The following is a 6,854-nucleotide window of genomic DNA, read 5'->3' as shown; positions in this document are numbered from 1 at the left end:
CTTGCCTCCTTTCTGCCTGAAGGGCCCCCTTCCTTCCGACCCGCTGGGACCGGGGCTGCCCTGAGGCACAGGCCCAGGGCCAGGTCGAAGTGTCTTCCTATGGGAAGCCCTCCAGCCAGCCAGACAGGCAGGGCGCCTGGTGCCAGACAGACCTGCTTCCGAATCCACCTCTGGAGGCTACCAACTGCCCGACTTTGGACACACGGGGCCTTCAGAACCCGGAGTCCCATTCGGGGGCAGGAGTTGCGTGCCCAGGAAGAAAGGATCCAGGTTTGAGCGTGTCATGGGGTGGGTGTCCTAACAGGAGGGGTCACCGGGGCCCGTGCTCAGCTCTGCCAGCCTGGACTTTTCTCAGGAGTTACTCCTTCCTTCCCGGCTAAGGGAAGAGACACCTGATGGTTTTGGAGGGGAGTCTAGGTCCCCTGTGTGTGGGCTGAGCTCAACATTCGTGAACTCCCAGTCTATGAGTCACTGGTCCAGACTGGTTGGCCGGGGGCCCCCTAGAGCTCCAGAGGACATGGCCTTCTATGGTCACAGTGGTTATCGTGACACGGAAACTTCGTGATTTCATCCCCAAACCACACTCCACTCCACAAGGCAAGAAAACCACAGTGGGAGAGAAACATAAACACTGTTACAGGCACTTAATACTTAAGTCCCTGTGTCTGGCAGGAGCAGCGAGAGAGCAGGGTGATGCTGTCCATCTGGCCTTACCTCCGTGGCAGGACCCCAGGCTCGCCCCCTGGTCACACAGAGCTGTGGTCACATTTGGGAACCAGAATGGCTGGTCTGCGGGCAGACCCTGCAAACACGGGTTGTGAGCGTAAAGCTCTGTGCGTTAACCAGATGGCTCAGCCTCGTCCTGTTTTCCTTCCTGATAATTGTGTCTCTGGAGCTACGTGGATTGGAGCCTGAGCGTATTTTGAGAGTATACCATCTGAACTACTGGGGAACAAAGACATTAATACAAAGAGATTTTTGCCAAGAGTTAGCTTTTCTCCATGGCCTGGCCTCCAAACCTCAGACGTAATGTCCACCTTGTAAGTCAGAGGTTCAAGCTTTTCTGTTGTTTTTTCTTGTCACTCTGATCCGAGAAACAAGATGTCAGAGTGATGGTCAGTGTCATTTCAATTTCCCAGGCAGTTATTGTGGATTTCCACAGTGGCTTATTTAAGAGTGTCTCTGCAGCCAGAGCAGTAAGGACATAACGTTGGTGATTTCGGACCCAACAAACGCTGGGGCTACACGTCGCACCTTCAATGAATTCATGGAGTTTCATTGGGCAGGTGCTGTCCTGGGACGGAGACCCTGGCAGGCTGGTGGGGGTTGCACTGTGTCCCCAAGAGAGGCGTGTTCAAGTCCTAGGATGGCTGCCTGAGGATGTGACCTTATTTGGGAATAGAGTCCTGCAGACGCGGTTGGGGTGAGGCTGGAGGCCAGCAGGGCGAAGCCTCCTGCTCTTATAAAAAGAGGAAAGTGTCGGGAACAAAGACACCCAGAAGCTCCCTACGGCCGGGGAAGGGGGGCCCAGCGCAGCTACTGCCCGCAGGAGCCCAGTGACCTCAGTAACACCTCAGCTGGAAGAGGCAGGAAGGGTCCACCTCTGGACCCTTCAGAGGGAGCGGGACCCTGCCCACACCTTGATCTTGGACTCCTGTCCTCCAGAACGGAGAGAAGATTCATTTCTGTTGTTCGAAGTCACCCAGCAGCCGTGGGAGGTCATCCTTGGCCCAGAGGGCTGTTCCAGGTCTGAGAACAGCCGCGCCCTGGCTGTGCGTGGGGGATGGGCTGGCGTGAGTGGGCTCTTCTGCTGGCCTTCCCTGGACTCTGCCTCCCGCACCTTTACGTGCTGCTGATTTCAGCGTGTCCTTTCCAGGGCGCCTGTCCTTTCGGGGTGCCTGTCCTTTCCGGGGTGCCTGGGTGGCTCAGTCGGTTGAGCGTCCGACTTCGGCTCAGGTCACAATCTCACAGTTCATGAGTTCCAGTCCCGCATCGGGCTCTGTGCTGACAGCTCGGAGCCTGGAGCCTGCTTCGGATTCTGTGTCTCCCTCTCTCTTCCCCTCCCATGCTCACACGCTCTCTCTCAAAAATAAATAAACATTAAAAACAATTTTTTTAATCAGTGTGTCTTTTCCCTGAAGCGAACCTTAGCTGTGTGTGACAACTTCTCTAAGTTTCGAGTCCTAGGAAATGGCTGAACGCGAGCATGGTCTTGTGGACCCCCACCTGCAGTGCAAGGGTCTGGGACAGCCCTGGGGGAGGCCTGCCCCTTGCTCTGTGTGGCCCAGAGCAAGCACACAAATGGAGACTAGGGTGGGGCCTGGTTTACGTGTCCCCTCCCAGCCCATCATCGAGCCCCAGCACACCGGTCCCACCTGCAACAGCCACCAGGTAGCCTAGGACTGCTTGCTCGGCCCTTCCTTTGGGAGAGGGTCAAGAATTCTTAGAACATGGGGCTGGGCTTAGTCTCCTGCTGGCACTTTCCTTGATCTGTGTGTGGCCCCTTTCTATGGAAGTGCACCCTAGAGAGGGCAGGAGTCTCGGGGGCCCAGGCTGCAGCAATGCTGACGGGAGGCATAACTGTTCATAAAATGGTCCACGGGGATAGACCGCATGGGCACACGGCTTGACAAGGGCAAGCCAATACAAGGTCACTGCCACCCCACCAGCGGGCCCGGGTATGTTGGGGCTCAGCCAGAGTCTAGCCTGTTCTTGTTTTGTTTTTGTTTTTTAATGTTTATTTATTTTTGAGAGACAGAGACAGACAGACAGACAAGCATGAACAAGGAAGGGGCAGAGGGAGGAGACACAGAATCCGAAGCAGGGTCCAGGCTCTGAGCTGTCGGCACAGAACCAGACGCAGGGCTCAAGCCCACGAACCATGAGATCATGACCTGAGCCAAAGTTGATGCTTAACCGACTGAGCCACCCAAGGCAATTCTGGCCCATTCTTCTTTTAAAGGTCAATCTTTATTTAAGCTAGCTCTAGATCCTTCCGATTGTTAGGCATTCCTTCAAAACCACCAGCCAGTTTTTCACTTAATAAACTGTAGGATTGATAAATTTAGGCTCTTCTCCCCAGTCTACAGATTGACCCCATACATATTAGGGATGGGCATTCCTTTTCATCATGTTGAGTCATGTCCCCCCAAAAGAGAGGTTGAAGTCCTAACCCTGGGAGCTGTGAGTCGACCTTGCAGGGAAATAGGATCTTTGCAGATGATCAAGGCAAGACAAGGTCACTGGGGTGGCCCTGACACCCAGAGACTGTACGCCTAATAAGAAGAGACACACAGGACTAAGGGGACCTGGGATGATGAACGTGGAGGGGTGGAAGCGGAGGGGCAGAGATGGGCAGGCGGGTCTGCGAGCACCTGGGGGCCCCAGAAGCAGGGAGAGTCAGGAAGCACCCGCCCTCGGGGTGTGGAGGGCGCACTGCCCTGCCTGCCGTCCTGGGTCTCAGACTTCCCGCCTCCAGAACTGGGAGAGAAGACGCTTTTGCTGTTTTAAGCCCACCAGTTGTGTCACTTTGTCCCGACAGCCTCAGAAAAGTCATAGTACCACCGGTCGTAACTCTGTGCTCTGTTGGAACGATTATTTAGGAACCACAGCCCCGGGCCCTGTTTTATCTCTGGATAAACGTGCTCCCCTTCTTCCAAGGCCGGTCGGCACACCCCCACTGTGGGCGAAACGATACCACTGTGACCACGTGGCGTCATTTTATTGAGAAAACCAGGTCACTCCATGGACAAATGGGTCCAGGGTGGGTTTTTCCAAAGTCAAGGTCACTCCTTTTGACAAAGAGACCCCCCCGCCCCCCGCACCCTGCCCTTACCCCAGCCAAGCTGCCTCCACATTCAGATCAGCACGATGCCATGCTTCACACCAGATCATCCAAAGGCTCTTTTTAATCTGAATTTCGAAAATGAGGCGGATGACGGAATATGCCGGCTTAGACTCAGGTCAGGGCAGCCGGGCGTGTGGCCGAGCGACGCGCTCTGCCGGCGGGTTTCCTGCTTGTCGTCTGAGCGCGTGCGGCTTGGCCGGGCGGCTCCTCACGTGGGCTGCGTGGCACTCGGCCCACGTCCCCGTGGGCTCCTCCGTTCGTGAGGTCCCTGGTCTGGACTCGCTCTGCCGTCCACACCGGGGAGGCCTTGTAGCCCACGTGGCCGCTGCCTGGCGGGCGGTGTGGGGGGCGCCTGGGCCCATGCATTCAGCACCGGGCGTCCTGAGTCGGTCGAGTCTTGGTCGTCTTTAGCTCAAAACAGCCTACAGGCCGAGGTGGCCCGTTTTGGGGTGCTGTGCCCTGCTCCCCTTCATGGGCCCGAAGACAGATCCTTTGGAAGGAACCCAACGTCATTACTCCCTCCCCGCCATCCCCCCCCACCCCGCCCCAGGAAGACAGCCTGTCCTCACAGAAGGTGGAGAGAGGCCTGGAGGTCCACGCCCCCCCCCCCCCCCCCCCCCACACACAGCCTGCCACAGAGCCACGGATGAGAGAACTGGCTTCCTACATGCACGTGGTGTTTGGAGTCGGCGAGGAGGGAAGTGTCCCCACGGGAGCCTGGAAGGCGATGCTGGTGCCCTGACCCCACTTCCAAGGGTGGCTCTCGGGCCCCCAAGCTGCTGGGTCTGAGGCCTGCGTGGCCCTGACAAGGGTTTTCACCCCGACGTGCAAACAAGGACGAACGCAGGAGTGCCGGGGCAGAGGGAGATGGGAATCAGGCCTCGTGCTTTCACTCGCCCGTGCCCCACACCGGGAGCTGGTGGGCTGGCTGGCGTGGACCACCTGCGTTTGGGTGGAATGCTCTGCACCCCTCCCTGCCCGGTCACCGGAGGAATGTTCCAGAAGGAATGACAGGAGCCGGAAGCACCGTGGGCTGTGGATGCGGGAGCACCTGGTGGGCGTGGACGCCAGGCCCCACGCATGGAGAGGTCAGAGCCAGCGTCTCCCTGGGGTCGGCTGCCCGCCTCACTATCTGATGACATCTCAGTGGCTCTGGGCACCAGGGCCACCGTCTGCGACAAGGATCCAGCGGCCCAGCAGAATTTACCCCGCGTCTCCTTAAGTAGTGCTTTCCTGGACTCGCCGTTGGAGTGGCCACTCACCCTGATTGTTCTGGGGTTCGAGCACGTAGCCTGTTTCCGTAATAGGGGAGAAAGAATGATGTTCCCTCAGCCCTTCATGTTCTCGGCTGGGGCCGCGGCAACAAGACAGACCAACAAGAGAAAAACAAGTTACAAGTATACCTTAAACAACAGGAGCCACGCAGGGAATTCTGCACTGATAAGAATCTCTGGTAAATTTGGGGGCGCCTGGGCGGCTCCGTCGGCTGAGTGTCTGACTTCGGCTCAGGTCGTGATCTTTCGGTTGGAGGACTTGAGCCCCGCGTCGGGCTCTGTGCTGACGGCTCGGAGCCTGGAGCCTGCTTCGGAGTCTGTGTCTCCCTCCCTCTCTCTAACCCTCCTCGGCTTGTGCTTTGTCTCTCGTTCAAAAATAAATAAACATTAGACAAAAAAAACCAAAGAATCTCTGATAATTTAGAATCATCCTTCTCACCCAGCATGGAGACGGAGACAAACGGAGATTTCCCCGATCATCGTTAAGTTCGCTGCAAAAGGGAAATGCGGCTCTGTGGGTAGAGCTTCTCCTGGGTCTGATGTTTCTCAAAATATTCGGATCGAAACGATCCTTGTGATGAGGGAGCATAGGGCAGGCTGAGGGCCCAGCACAGGCTAGCAGCCCCCCTCCAGGTGGGATGTGTGTGACATTCCTCAGGCACTCCTGGTGACCAAGGACAAAGCAGAGGACGGAAAACAAGTGGCCAACTGACAGAGATCACAGTCCTGCAGGGCCTGGGTCTCTATCAGTTTACAAATGTCTTGGTAAATTACAAGGAACAGGCAATCTTATCAATAGCCCAATCTCCAGAAACCTATAGACTCGGTTTCCAGGAGCCCCAACATCACCCTCCATGGTGGGAACAAAGGCAGAAGGAAATGGCAGAAGGAACTCAATTTCCTTATACCCTGCAGCCCACCGACAAACACTAAAGGCGACAGAGTAGAAGGTTCCTCCAGAACTCCCTGCTTCTTAAGGCTGATGCTTTGCTAGAGGGAAAACCACCTTAGCATGACAATAGCTACGCCTCCAGGATCCTGGGCGTCTTCTTTAGCATATGAAAATCTCACTGGAAACTTCCCCTGGATTTGACCCTCCCTGACTCCATAGTATATAACCAGTCTCTCCTCAGGGTCTCCTTATGATAAGAGAAGATAAGATAAAGTAAACAGAGAGGGAAAAGTTAGGACCTGAGGTCCCCGGGTGGAAAAAACACACACTTTGGAACAATGCTGGGAGTGTCTGACCACAGCAAACCCCCTCAGGCGTAAGGCTTCTCTTAAGAATGTAACAGACCCACCTGCTCCCCTTCTGGTTTCCCTCAGGCATTTGAGGAAAGACCTAGGTGTGGCCACAGACCACCTCTCACAGGATGCAGTCACGCCCATCAGGAATGGACATGCCCTGGAGCTATCAAGCCATAAGGGTAGGACCTGAGAAGGGACACGCGGTAGGGGTGGGGGGATGGCCAGAACCTGGTAAAACAAGGACCCTCCCCTACAGCCGGGCATTCACTTGCAAACGTCCCCTCTCGGTAAAGAGAGCTTCCCTTGATTCTTCTGGTCTGATAGTCTAATAAACTTCTCTGCTGCTCCTTGTGTCCCCTCTTCCCTCCGAGCTGCGAGACAATGAACCCCGGGTATTGAGGTAAAGAATCCTGCAAACTCAGTGCAGTTCATGCCCACGGGTCCTGTGCCTGTGCTTTAATAAAATCACTTCTTTTGCACCAAAG

The sequence above is a fragment of the Panthera pardus genome, unplaced genomic scaffold (assembly GCF_024362965.1).
Source record: "Panthera pardus isolate Hobbes unplaced genomic scaffold, ASM2436296v1 HiC_scaffold_26, whole genome shotgun sequence".
Lineage (NCBI taxonomy): Eukaryota > Metazoa > Chordata > Mammalia > Carnivora > Felidae > Panthera > Panthera pardus.
The sequence above is the reverse complement of the archived record's forward strand: the minus strand, read 5'-3'. Positions refer to the sequence as shown.